At 42.4% G+C, this 14,002-nt stretch overlaps 1 pseudogene; it reads left to right on the forward strand.

The window, feature by feature from the left end:
• The first annotated feature begins 2,857 nt into the window (after positions 1-2,857).
• Positions 2,858-2,976, forward strand: LOC134934557 (5S ribosomal RNA; annotated as a pseudogene).
• Positions 2,977-14,002: the final 11,026 nt, after the last annotated feature.

Consider the following 14,002-nt stretch of genomic DNA (forward strand, 5'->3'; position numbering starts at 1 on the left):
GCTGCAAACACATGTTATGAAGAAAACAGCAGCAGAACACAATCCTAGTCACCTTTAAGGGACTATACAACAAAAGCCCGGCAGACTTATCCAGACACCGAAACCTTGATTTCAGTACACCAAAACATCGTTCTATCACATTCCGCGTAGACTTATGTGCATGATTGTAATTGTGTTCAGCAGGGGAATCAGGGGCGGACAATGGAGTCAGAAGTAGTAGCAACCATAACCCCCATCACCTGAAAAACAGAGATTAGCAGCATTGTAAAATATTGATGCACAAACACAGTGCTAACATGATGTGCAGGTTGAGGTAAGCACAAAATTAAACACAAATACTTGGTACATACCCAGCAGCCAGCCATCAGGCATTTCTCCAGCCTCAAATTTATCAAAGAGGGATGACTGACTGAGGATGAAGGAGTCATGGCAGCCGCCAGGATAACCCGCAACAACACTCATAATTTTGAGCATCACAAACCACCTGGACATTAGTTAATTGCCCAAAATGTCTATTTATATAAATATATTGCCTGCCTCTAGGTGGTCTCAGCTCAACGTGTGTGCAATCTATGGCACCCAGCACATTTGGCATGCCAGCAAGCTCATAGAAAGCTACCTTGACTGCATGCCACTGAGACTCCTGGGTAGGGAAGCAGATAGAGGCATCTATGTGGGGTTCAAATGCATCCAAAACCTGTGTGTACAGTCAAAAATATAAGTTGAGTGTCTTAAGCACTTTGTTCAAATATACTGTTATAAATTCACATTACACAATACAGAAATGGGGCATAGAGGAGTATGTATGGTTTGCCTCACCTGATTTAAATATTTTGAAAAGGTGGGCTGTGAGATTCCTATTACATCGCCTGTCACAGCCTGAAAGCTTAGACTAGACAAAGGGCGATCGGGCACTGGTAAAGATAGTACTGTTTTAATACTGTGGAACCAAAATTTGGACAATTAAGCACTCCAAAATAGGAAAAGAGAAGAAAAGACTAGGTCTTTTACTTCGATAAATAACGTTGTCCTGCTTGGTGGTGCGCCCAGAGCCAGAGAGTAAATATACTAAAAGGAAGGAAGAGAAAGAAGGCTCTTGTGTGGGCGCACTCTTGAAGGGAGAGGAAAATTCCTATAACATATAGAGAGAAATACTTAAAACATAACTTTTAATGTTTATAATGAAAATACCCATATAAATGATCCTTATCAAAGAAAAAAAATGTGATAATTAGAATTAATAAAATGTTCTGGTCTGTTTAATCACACTTGGTAATTGGAATGGTTGTAGACATTGATTGGTCTTACCCCCAATTCCCCTGACCAGCACAGAATATCTGTGTTAATAGAACCAGGGAGTGATCATAAGAGTAATCAATCTTCCCTTCCCTGCGCTGCTGTCTTGCCATTATCCAAGATGGCGCCAAGGATTTATTTGCTCTTACATTAGGCAACTGCCATCCACAAAGATGGCGCCCGTGATCTCGCGATATTTCAGGGCCATCACATGTGCACACACGGCCAGTCATCCAATGGCCTCCCGTGATTGCACAAGCCCCGCCCCCCTATGCACGTCACGTCCCGTCGCCGTAACAACGGACAGACGCTCCACAGCGGCGGCTGCCATCCTCAGCCCAGCGCTCAAGATATCCTCCAATTAAGGGTCAGTACATTTTCATTAGCTGCTATAAAACCCCATGCTGCACACTCCCTCCTAAACCCGGAAGTGAACAAGCCCGTCAGGGCGAAACGCGTTTTCCGAGAGGGGGACCACACTCAGAGTGATTTCTCAGCTCCTGCCTGGGCACATGACAATGCCCTAACCTGCCTTCTTTCTCCAATTTTGGTGACCGTAAGCCTACAGCTGCTCTGTGCACATCCTGCACAGACAGCAACACACTCTGTGTATTTACTATATATGTTTCACTAGACAGCATGCTAATAGCCCTGTAGCATACGTAGATATATTTTTTGGCAGATAGTATTATTGACTACAAGCCTGCTGCTGTCCTGTGCATACTTGGCACAGACGGCAACCTTTTGATGCGCACTAAACTCCCATCACATCTGATTGGACCTACTGGTGCTCTGTATATAGTGTGCACAGACAACAACACATTAAGTGCATTTATTAATATGCTTGATTATACAGCGAATGTTTAGATCTGTGTATCTTTATCAGAGTTCCACTGCCGTTCTGTGTACATTTTGCACAGACCGCAAACCCTGATGCGCTTTATATTAATCTGTTGTATGTTATTCCATGTCATGTGGACTTGTGTAGCACACACATAAGCTCTTTGCTACAGCACTACTGTCTAATAACTTAATACAGCCCAAATTTTCTTTTCATCCCTTTTTTTTCTTCCCTTATTTTTCCAAAATTAATATCTGTTAAAGTATTTATACTATTATGCAAAAAAAATTTTTCCAGCAGAGGCCGGTATTTTGTCTGATAATTATCTCACTCATCGTGAGCCTCAGCATGTTCTTTGAACTTCTAAACTTTATCCTAATATGCACGTTAAATACCTATGTGAATTTTCAAATCGATGCTTAATTTTTTGATAGTTCAACCCAGTATATCTTTCATACCTTTTGCTCATACTTCACTATTGCTTCATGGACTCTCATCTGCGATTCACGGAACACAATACCACCAAAGTGGGTTTTGTTGAGCTGTGTCTAACGCAGAAAGCAGATCCCTCAATTACGCTATACTGATTCATTCCTTTTCTCTTCTATATACTATTTTCATTTCTCGTCCTCTCTTTCTTTTTTCTTTCTGTCTCCCGTTCTTCCTCTTTCTTCCGTTTCCTACATAGGTGCACTCTCATTGGTGCAACACCAAAAAATTCTCTACTATCATACCACGCTGCCAATGCCCGATCTCGTCTGATCTTGGAAGCCAAACAGCGTTGGGCCGGGTCAGTACCAGGAGAGGAGACTTCCTGCGAATACCCGGTGTTGTAGAGTTGGGACCATTTCCCTCCATATGTGTTTGCAATACCAACAGCAGCATCACCACTAATTCTCCTTTCCCCCTTTCCTTCTCCTTTTTGAGGCTTAATACTAATTTTTGTGGCTTACGTCAGAAAGTCCAGCTCATTTGAATGCAGGAGACCAACCAATTTTCAATCAAGTAGCCCAAGTGGGTCTTACTTATTAAATAACTCTTATGATCACTCCCTGGTTCTATTAACACAGATATTCTGTGCTGGACAGCCTGAAAGCTGCCAGTAGCCATAAAGTGCAACACAGCCAGGAGTTTGTGCAGGCCTGAGACAGAGCGAGAGCGTGCTGTCTCAGGGTCTAGGTCCAGTTTGACTAGGTCATACAGACGGAAAATGTTGGTCCTATTTAGCCTGAACATCTGTATGACCTGGTCATCGGCCAATACGTTTAAGTTCAAATGCCTCCTAAAAAACTGAGGCCTGCGTAGCCTCCGCGGCACCTGTACATCCTTCTGACCATGTTCAGTTTCCTGGCCCTGGTTTCTAGTAGCCTCATGGAGCAGCCTCAGGAATCCCACAGCAAAACCAAATTCACTGCTGCACACGGCAGCAGCCATTTCTTAGCGCTGATTTATATTTGCTTGTATTATTGTGTGAGGTCTGACCAACCTCTTTATCTAGCTGCTGTGTTGAACCTCCCCTATCAGCGCCTGGAGAGAATTACCTTAGGGTATTTTTTCTCTTTTTCTGCATTTCACATAGTCTCACTCTGGGCTGCAGGAATGGGGAGCTTCTCCACTTTTAAGAAGGATTGATTTTCTTAAAAAATGGGATGATCCCACAGAATTAAATTCTGAATCCAAAACCAACTTGTTGAAAAATTAGTTCTATAAATTAGAGGATTTAATGAGATCAGAGACAAAACATTGGCTTGATGGCATTAATTTACAGAAATATATTGATAAAAACATAATTCCGTGGGGCCTCAGGCTCTTCAAGCACTCTATATTCAATGGTGATAGAGAGTTTGAAGAGAAATGGGAGAAAGCACTAGATAAGTGCTCTATGAGCCTTATGGAAATCGTGATTACCTATAGGAACCAAAAAGTTAAAGAAATTGAAATAGAAATAGAGTCTCTTAAAGATAAACTAGAACCTCAGAACAATACAAAGGAATATAAGGAGAGGGATATACTAGTGATGGAGAGGATGACTAAATTCGAACAAACAGTTGTAGATAATAAGTGTAAAAAATTCCAGAGGGATCTTGAAGATTACAACACTGGACAAGTGAGGAGTTATAGGAGTAAAAATAGAGAGAGAATCAAGTCCAGAACCTATCCATCTGAAAAATCCCCCTCTAACAGGAGATGGAGACAGGGAGAGATCCCAAAGAGACATCAGTACAGACAAGAATGGGGAAAAAGGGAGAAAAAGATACTTTCCCCTGACAAAAAGATACTTTCCCCTGACAAACCGGATAGAGGTAGAACAGATGGACTGACATAAATAGGTGGCGACCAATTGATAGAGTTGGGAGCAAGACCCAGGGAACTGAGACCGGATTCCCACTATGATTCTCAAAAGAACTCTGAGGTTTTTTTTAGAAAAAACACACGAAAGACGATATGGGTCCCCTGTAAGAACAGAGTGGGAAAAAAAGACACCAAAAAGAGGAAGACCCCGAAGTATAGAGGGTGCAGAGGGGGAAAAAAGAAGACAACCAAGGGAGTGGGATTAACAGACCAGGATGCTTCTAATCCCACTAATGTCTTTAATCTCTCGAGTAAACAGTTTACCACCAGTGAGAAATCCCTTTTAGCTAAGGGACTCAAATTTGCGCCCACGAGTACCCCCAATATATTCAATCTGTTCGTTGAATTGAACAGATTTGCCCGTACTTTATGTAGGAAACGTTACTTCATACAACGTAATTTGCAACAACATAAAGAAGAGGGAATGGCTATCACCCTTGATTCAGGAGACGATTTAGCTCTTGAAATCTTACAGACCCTCCTGGATGATAACTCCAGTTCTGGAGCAGCAAATACAAAAAAGTATTTGATATCAAAAGGGGTGACTTAAAGCGCAAATCTGAGTTCTATCCCCTCACATATAAGAGCCCTATGGTTGAGTGCTTTTATAAAACTACACTAGAGGACTTTAGGAATTAATGTCAACAAAAGAACCAAATGAATAATAGGAAAACCAATACTAACATCACTAAATGGGAGAGGAAAGCCTTGCGGGATCTTACTAAGGATACTTCCCTAGTCTTTAGAGAAGCGGACAAGGGGGGCGGTCTGGTGGTGCAGGACAGAGAGGAGTATATTGCTGAGGCATATAGACAATTGACGAATATTGAATTCTATAAACCTTTGGACTCTGATCCCACATCTCAATATTTGAGACAGCTACATAACTTACTAGATGATGCCCTGGTCGACGGAGTTATATCCAGGGAGGAATTCAATTTTTTGTTTATTAAGCACCCCACAGTTCCGATTTACTATCACCTCCCTAAAGTACACAAGTCACTTAGTTCACCACCTGGGCGTCCCATTATATCTGGTATAGGTTCTTTGTCCTCAAATCTGTCCTTTTATGTTGACTCTTTCCTTCAACCCTGTGTCTCTACCTTAAGGTCTCATATTAAAGATACCACTCATTTTTTAAAACTTTTACAGGACTTTGTTTGGAAAGATACATATGCATTTCTGACTCTATATGTGCAGAGTCTTTATACTAACATCCCACATGACCTAGGTCGGGATGCAATAGCAACTAGATTAAGGACTGATTGTGACTTTCTGAGAGACACGGGGCCTTTTTGTCAGAAGCTATTTCTTTTATTCTTCAGCACAACTATTTTTTGTTCATGGACACGTTTTACTTACAGGTAATGGGCACGGCCATGGGGACGAGGTTCGCGCAGAGCTATGCCAATCTCTACATGGGTCTCTTTGAGGACACCCATGTGTGGGGTGGCGATTACGGCGCGAACCTCGTCCTCTATGGCCGATATATTGATGATCTTTTTATAATTTGGGATGGGGATGCACTATCAGCACAATCATTTGTTTCTAATTTGAATTCTAATCACTTTAATCTTCGGTTCACTCACTCCTTCCACCCTTTCACTATTAACTTCCTGGATATAACTCTAGAAGCCAGGGATAATAAAATAATTACCTCCAATTATAACAAGGAGGTTGATACTCACTCCTATCTGCACTACCGGAGCGCCCATTATCCCCCTTGGAAGGAGAATATTCCTAGGGGGCAGTTTATGCAGCTACGACGTAACTGCACAGAAAAAAACAAATTCTTGGAACAGGCCGACTCTATGGTAGAGGCGTTTAGTGGAAGAGGTTACCCTTACTCACCATTAAAGAAGGCTGTCAGAGAGGTTCTGAATTTAGATAGAGATACCCTACTTAGATCTAATAAAGTATGTAATAAGGAAAGAGATCTTAATGATGAATTAGACGGCCTGGCTTTTATATCGACATATAATAATGAAAGTATGCAGATTAAAAAGATTGTATGTAAAAACTTTAATATTTTGAATCAAGACAATCTATTGAGAAGCCATCTACCATCTAAGCCGAAATTCATTTTCAAAAAGAATAAATCACTTAAAAATATCCTTGCTCCTAGCTTTATTATAAAAGTTACCACACAACAGACTATGGGGAACACCTGGTTGACGCAGGAACCCAAAGGCTTCTTCCGATGCGGGGCTACTAGGTGTACCACCTGTAAACATATGTTTCGCAAAACCACACACCTCCACGTGAGAGATGGAGAGGATTACGAACTCACTAGTTTTATGTATTGTGACTCAACTTATATTATATACCTCCTCTCTTGTGGATGTGATCAGAAATATGTGGGGCGGACCACAAGAAGCATTAAGACTCACTTCATGGAACACCGCGGTAACATAGTCAGGAAAATTTCCACGCATCGCGTCTCCAGACACTTTAGAGATCACCATGAGGGGAATCCTAGCTCCCTCCATCTAACAGCGATTGAACAGGTGGGCACAACGAAGAGAGGGGGGGGACCGGTATAAAATTTTATGTAAACAAGAACTGTACTGGATGTTTAAATTGAACACCATATATCCAAAAGGATTAAACGAAGCAGTTGAACTTAACTCTGTGCTATGACCATCTCTCATTAGTACTATCATTATATATATATTTCTAAACTGCTGCCCCCTCTCTCCTAATGGTAACAGTTTTTTAGCACATTACTGTTGCCATCTACTGTGAATATATAGGTCTGGTAACATATCAATATACAAGTATACTTAGAATACATCATGATTTGTTTCTTATTACCTATATATATGCCTCTAAGCAAGATCTTATGTATTTTTCTTTTTGAGATTTATTCTTCATATATCAGTACCATGTGGTACATATCTCTCTGGATCTATCTCAGAATTTGTAAGGCAACAAAGGGCTATTTACCATTATTATTATTAATCTTTATATACATTTTTTTTATTCTTTTATATATTATTATTTATTATATATTTTTTTTTACTTTTTATGAAAAGTATGGGAATCCCTATTGATCACTGAACAATGTACTCTAAGTGAATTAAATTGATGTAAAATATACACATATTGTATATGGCAAACAGTGTCTGTATCGTGGTTGGCATGATGGTTGGCGGGATTGCGTAGCCGTCATCATGTGAGACTACCTACAATGTTTGTGAGGGTTATGCAGCCAGGTTGAGACGGCGCGTGTAGTGACGCGTCGCCCCGGCAACCGAGGTTAACACACGCCACGTCATGATATGCGCACTCGGGCGCATGGGAATGACGCTACGTTACAGGTCTGACCGCGTGATTACGTGCGGCCAGGCGGGGACTGATGACATGACGGGATGGGATCCGTTCGCGTCATCTGATCCACTAATGCCACTAATACAGGCGAGGGGGAGGGTATCCCCACTTGGTTAATGTAAGAAGTGGATTGGATCCCCCCATAACCAGGAGACCTGTCAGTGCTTAATAGGATAAATAAATCAGATGCCATTCCGGGGTTTAGATACAACAGCCCAGTTTAGGTATCTGTAAATGGTCATGTGACCAATATACACATAAATAAAGAGATTGTTTTGGATATCTGGGAGTTATTTATTAAATGTACTATATTTATGAACATGGGCTTCACCCTAGATACTTATGTCTGTTATTTTTTGGTCATATTATGAGATGAGTCGGTTAATGTCAATCACTTATGCAAATGAGCAGCCATATTGGTTGGGTATCTAAACCCTTGTTTGCAGTCAAGTTAGCACCTTGAAAAAGTTGTGTGAACACAACGAAACGCATTGGTGTAAGCTGCTCCCTTGGATCACTTTTTGGACTTGTACCATCTGGAGACCTGAGGACCTGAACCAAGTCCCCACCACTGATTCTCATGGACCTTTGCTGGAGGCATACCATCTGAACTGAGGATACTGCTTTGTTTCCACCCTACCAAGGAACTGCAATCTTGCGGAGTGCTGAACCGCTTAATAACCCTTGGACACACCTGTGGTAACTATTGCCTAGTTCAGACTATCAAATTTGGTCCATACAGACCTAGAAGGGGACTATACCATAGGAACAGGTCCTATTATTTCCTCCATTTTCAGATAAATGTGATCGGGAGTAACGTTCCATACCCTTCTCAAGGGTTTTTCTTCATTTATTTTATTGATTCCATATGGATGTTTTATTGAATTTTATTATGAATTAAACATGTACAATTATTGACCTACTCATCTCTTTTATGACCACTTAGCGCTGATTTATATTTGCTTGTATTATTGTGTGAGGTCTGACCAACCTCTTTATCTAGCTGCTGTGTTGAACCTCCCCTATCAGCGCCTGGAGAGAATTACCTCAGGGTATTTTTTCTCTTTTTCTGCATTTTTCTGATTGATTTGGAAAATGTGCTGGCCCACTTTTTAAAGGCCCAAAAATGCAGGTGTGATTAATGATGAAGTCGGAACACATGTAAACTAGAGATGAGCGGGTTCGGTTCCTCGGAATCCGAACCCCCCCGAACTTCAGCCTTTTTACACGGGTCCGAGGCAGACTCGGATCTTGCCGCCTTGCTCGGCTAACCCGAGCGCGCCCGAACGTCATCATCCCGCTGTCGGATTCTCGCGAGGCTCGTATTCTATCGCGAGACTCGGATTCTATATAAGGAGCCGCGCGTCGCCGCCATTTCACACGTGCATTGAGATTGATAGGGAGAGGACGTGGCTGGCGTCCTCTCCGTTAGAATAGATAGAGACACTTGAGTTGATTACTTTTGGGGAGCATTAGGAGTACTCAGAGTGCAGAGTTTTGCTGATAGTTAGTTACTAGTGACTGACCACCACCAGTTTTATTTATTATTTAATATAATCCGTTCTCTGCCTGAAAAAAAACGATACACAGTCACATACCATATCTGTGCTCAGCCTCAGTGTGCTGCATGATAATATCATCTATGTATATCTGACTGTGCTGAGTGCTCACTGCTCACACAGCTGAATTGTGGGGGAGACTGGGGTGCAGTTATAGCAGGAGTACAGTGCACACTTTTGCTGCCAGTGTGACTGACCAGTGACCACCAGTATATTGTCTGCCTGAAAAAGTTAAACACTCCTGTGGTGTTTTTTTTATTTTATTCTATAAACGCATTCTGCTGACAGTGTCCAGCAGGTCCGTCATTCATTATATTATATAAATATTTACCTGCAGTAGTGTTATATTTTTTTTGTTCATCTCTATCATCTTTATCATCTCTATATTAGCAGACGCAGTACGGTAGTCCACGGCTGTGGCTACCTCTGTGTCGTCAGTGCTCGTCCATAATTGTATACCTACCTGTGGTGGTTTTTTTTTTTCTATCTTCTTCATACTAGTAGTTTAGGAGTCTGCTGACAGTGTCCAGCAGGTCCGTCATTATATTATATATAACTGCAGTAGTGATATATATATATTTTTTATATCATTATCATCTCTATACTAGCAGACGCAGTACGGTAGTCCACGGCTGTAGCTACCTCTGTGTCGTCAGTGCTCGTCCATAATTGTATACCTACCTGTGGTGGTTTTTTTTTTTCTATCTTCTTCATACTAGTAGTTTAGGAGTCTGCTGACAGTGTCCAGCAGGTCCGTCATTATATTATATATACCTGCAGTAGTGATATATATATATTTTTTATATCATTATCATCTCTATACTAGCAGACGCAGTACGGTAGTCCACGGCTGTAGCTACCTCTGTGTCGTCAGTGCTCGTCCATAATTGTATACCTACCTGTGGTGGTTTTTTTTTTTCTATCTTCTTCATACTAGTAGTTTAGGAGTCTGCTGACAGTGTCCAGCAGGTCCGTCATTATATTATATATACCTGCAGTAGTGATATATATATATTTTTTATATAATTATCATCTCTATACTAGCAGACGCAGTACGGTAGTCCACGGCTGTAGCTACCTCTGTGTCGTCAGTGCTCGTCCATAATTGTATACCTACCTGTGGTGGGTTTTTTTTCTATCTTCTTCATACTAGTAGTTTAGGAGTCTGCTGACAGTGTCCAGCAGGTCCGTCATTATATTATATATACCTGCAGTAGTGATATATATATATTTTTTATATCATTATTATCTCTATACTAGCAGACGCAGTACGGTAGTCCACGGCTGTGGCTACCTCTGTGTCGTCAGTGCTCGTCCATAATTGTATACCTACCTGTGGTGGTTTTTTTTTCTATCCTCTTCATACTAGTAGTTTAGGAGTGTGCTGACAGTGTCCAGCATGTCCGTCATTATATTATATATACCTGCAGTAGTGATATATGTATATTTTTTATATCATTATCATCTCTATACTAGCAGACGCAGTACGGTAGTCCACGGCTGTAGCTACCTCTGTGTCGTCAGTGCTCGTCCATAATTGTATACCTACCTGTGGTGGGGTTTTTTTTTCTATCTTCTTCATACTAGTAGTTTAGGAGTCTGCTGACAGTGTCCAGCAGGTCCGTCATTATATTATATATACCTGCAGTAGTGATATATATATATTTTTTATATCATTATCATCTCTATACTAGCAGACGCAGTACGGTAGTCCACGGCTGTGGCTACCTTTGTGTCGTTAGTGCTCGTCCATAATTGTATACCTACCTGTGGTGGTTTTTTTTTTTCTATCTTCTTCATACTAGTAGTTTAGGAGTCTGCTGACAGTGTCCAGCAGGTCCGTCATTATATTATATATACCTGCAGTAGTGATATATATATATTTTTTATATCATTATCATCTCTATACTAGCAGACGCAGTACGGTAGTCCACGGCTGTAGCTACCTCTGTGTCGTCAGTGCTCGTCCATAATTGTATACCTACCTGTGGTGGGGTTTTTTTTTCTATCTTCTTCATACTAGTAGTTTAGGAGTCTGCTGACAGTGTCCAGCAGGTCCGTCATTATATTATATATATCTGCAGTAGTGATATATATATTTTTTTAATATCATTATCATCTCTATACTAGCAGACGCAGTACGGTAGTCCACGGCTGTAGCTACCTTTGTGTCGTCAGTCACTCGTCATCCATAAGTATACTAGTATCCATCCATCTCCATTGTTTACCTGAGGTGCCTTTTAGTTGTGCCTATTAAAATATGGAGAACAAAAATGTTGAGGTTCCAAAAATAGGGAAAGATCAAGATCCACTTCCACCTCGTGCTGAAGCTGCTGCCACTAGTCATGGCCGAGATGATGAAATTCCATCAACGTCGTCTGCCAAGGCCGATGCCCAATGTCATAGTACAGAGCATGTAAAATCCAAAACACAAAATATCAGTAAAAAAAGGACTCAACAATCTAAAATAAAATCATCGGAGGAGAAGCGTAAACTTGCCAATATGCCATTTACCACACGGAGTGGCAAGGAACGGCTGAGGCCCTGGCCTATGTTCATGGCTAGTGGTTCAGCTTCACATGAGGATGGAAGCACTCAGCCTCTCGCTAGAAAAATGAAAAGACTTAAGCTGGCAAAAGCACAGCAAAGAACTGTGCGTTCTTCGAAATCACAAATCCACAAGGAGAGTCCAATTGTGTCGGTTGCGATGCCTGACCTTCCCAACACTGGACGTGAAGAGCATGCGCCTTCCACCATTTGCACGCCCCCTGCAAGTTCTGGAAGGAGCACCCGCAGTCCAGTTCCTGATAGTCAGATTGAAGATGTCAGTGTTGAAGTACACCAGGATGAGGAGGGTATGGGTGTTGCTGGCGCTGGGGAGGAAATTGACAAGGAGGATTCTGATGGTGAGGTGGTTTGTTTATGTCAGGCACCCGGGGAGACACCTGTTGTCCATGGGAGGAATATGGCCATTGACATGCCTGGTGAAAATACCAAAAAAATCAGCTCTTCGTTGTGTGGAAGTATTTCAACAGAAATTCGGACAACAGGTGTCAAGCCGTGTGTTGCCTTTGTCAAGCTGTAATAAGTAGGGGTAAGGATGTTAACCACCTCGGAACATCCTCCCTTATACGTCACCTGCAGCGCATTCATCATAAGTCAGTGACAAGTTCAAAAACTTTGGGCGACAGCGGAAGCAGTCCACTGACCAGTAAATCCCTTCCTCTTGTAACCAAGCTCACGCAAACCACCCCACCAACTCCCTCAGTGTCAATTTCCTCCTTCCCCAGGAATGCCAATAGTCCTGCAGGCCATGTCACTGGCAATTCTGACGAGTCCTCTCCTGCCTGGGATTCCTCCGATGCATCCTTGAGTGTAACGCCTACTGCTGCTGGTGCTGCTGTTGTTGCTGCTGGGAGTCGATGGTCATCCCAGAGGGGAAGTCGTAAGACCACTTTTACTACTTCCACCAAGCAATTGACTGTCCAACAGTCCTTTGCGAGGAAGATGAAATATCACAGCAGTCATCCTGCTGCAAAGCGGATAACTGAGGCCTTGGCATCCTGGGCGGTGAGAAACGTGGTTCCGGTATCCATCATTACTGCAGAGCCAACTATAGACTTGATTGAGGTACTGTGTCCCCGGTACCAAATACCATCTAGGTTCCATTTCTCTAGGCAGGCGATACCGAAAATGTACACAGACCTCAGAAAAAGACTCACCAGTGTCCTAAAAAATGCAGTTGTACCCAATGTCCACTTAACCACGGACATGTGGACAAGTGGAGCAGGGCAGACTGAGGACTATATGACTGTGACAGCCCACTGGGTAGATGTATTGACTCCCGCCGCAAGAACAGCAGCGGCGGCACCAGTAGCAGCATCTCGCAAACGCCAACTCTTTCCTAGGCAGGCTACGCTTTGTATCACCGCTTTCCAGAATACGCACACAGCTAAAAACCTCTTACGGCAACTGAGGAAGATCATCGCAGAATGGCTTACCCCAATTGGACTCTCCTGTGGATTTGTGGCATCGGACAACGCCAGCAATATTGTGTGTGCATTAAATATGGGCAAATTCCAGCACGTCCCATGTTTTGCACATACCTTGAATTTGGTGGTGCAGAATTATTTAAAAAACAAGAGGGGCGTGCAAGAGATGCTGTCGGTGGCCAGAAGAATTGCGGGACACTTTCGGCGTACAGGCACCACGTACAGAAGACTGGAGCAACACCAAAAACGCCTGAACCTGCCCTGCCATCATCTGAAGCAAGAAGTGGTAACGAGGTGGAATTCAACCCTCTATATGCTTCAGAGGTTGGAGGAGCAGCAAAAGGCCATTCAAGCCTATACAACTGAGCACGATATAGGAGGTGGAATGCACCTGTCTCAAGCGCAGTGGAGAATGATTTCAACGTTGTGCAAGGTTCTGCAACCTTTTGAACTTGCCACACGTGAAGTCAGTTCAGACACTGCCAGCCTGAGTCAGGTCATTCCCCTCATCAGGCTTTTGCAGAAGAAGCTGGAGACATTGAAGGAGGAGCTAACATTGAGCGATTCCGCTAGGCATGTGGGACTTGTGGATGGAGCCCTTAATTCGCTTAACAAGGATTCACGGGTGGTCA

Source organism: Pseudophryne corroboree, chromosome 1 (genome assembly GCF_028390025.1).
Source record: "Pseudophryne corroboree isolate aPseCor3 chromosome 1, aPseCor3.hap2, whole genome shotgun sequence".
In the NCBI taxonomy this organism is placed as follows: domain Eukaryota; kingdom Metazoa; phylum Chordata; class Amphibia; order Anura; family Myobatrachidae; genus Pseudophryne; species Pseudophryne corroboree.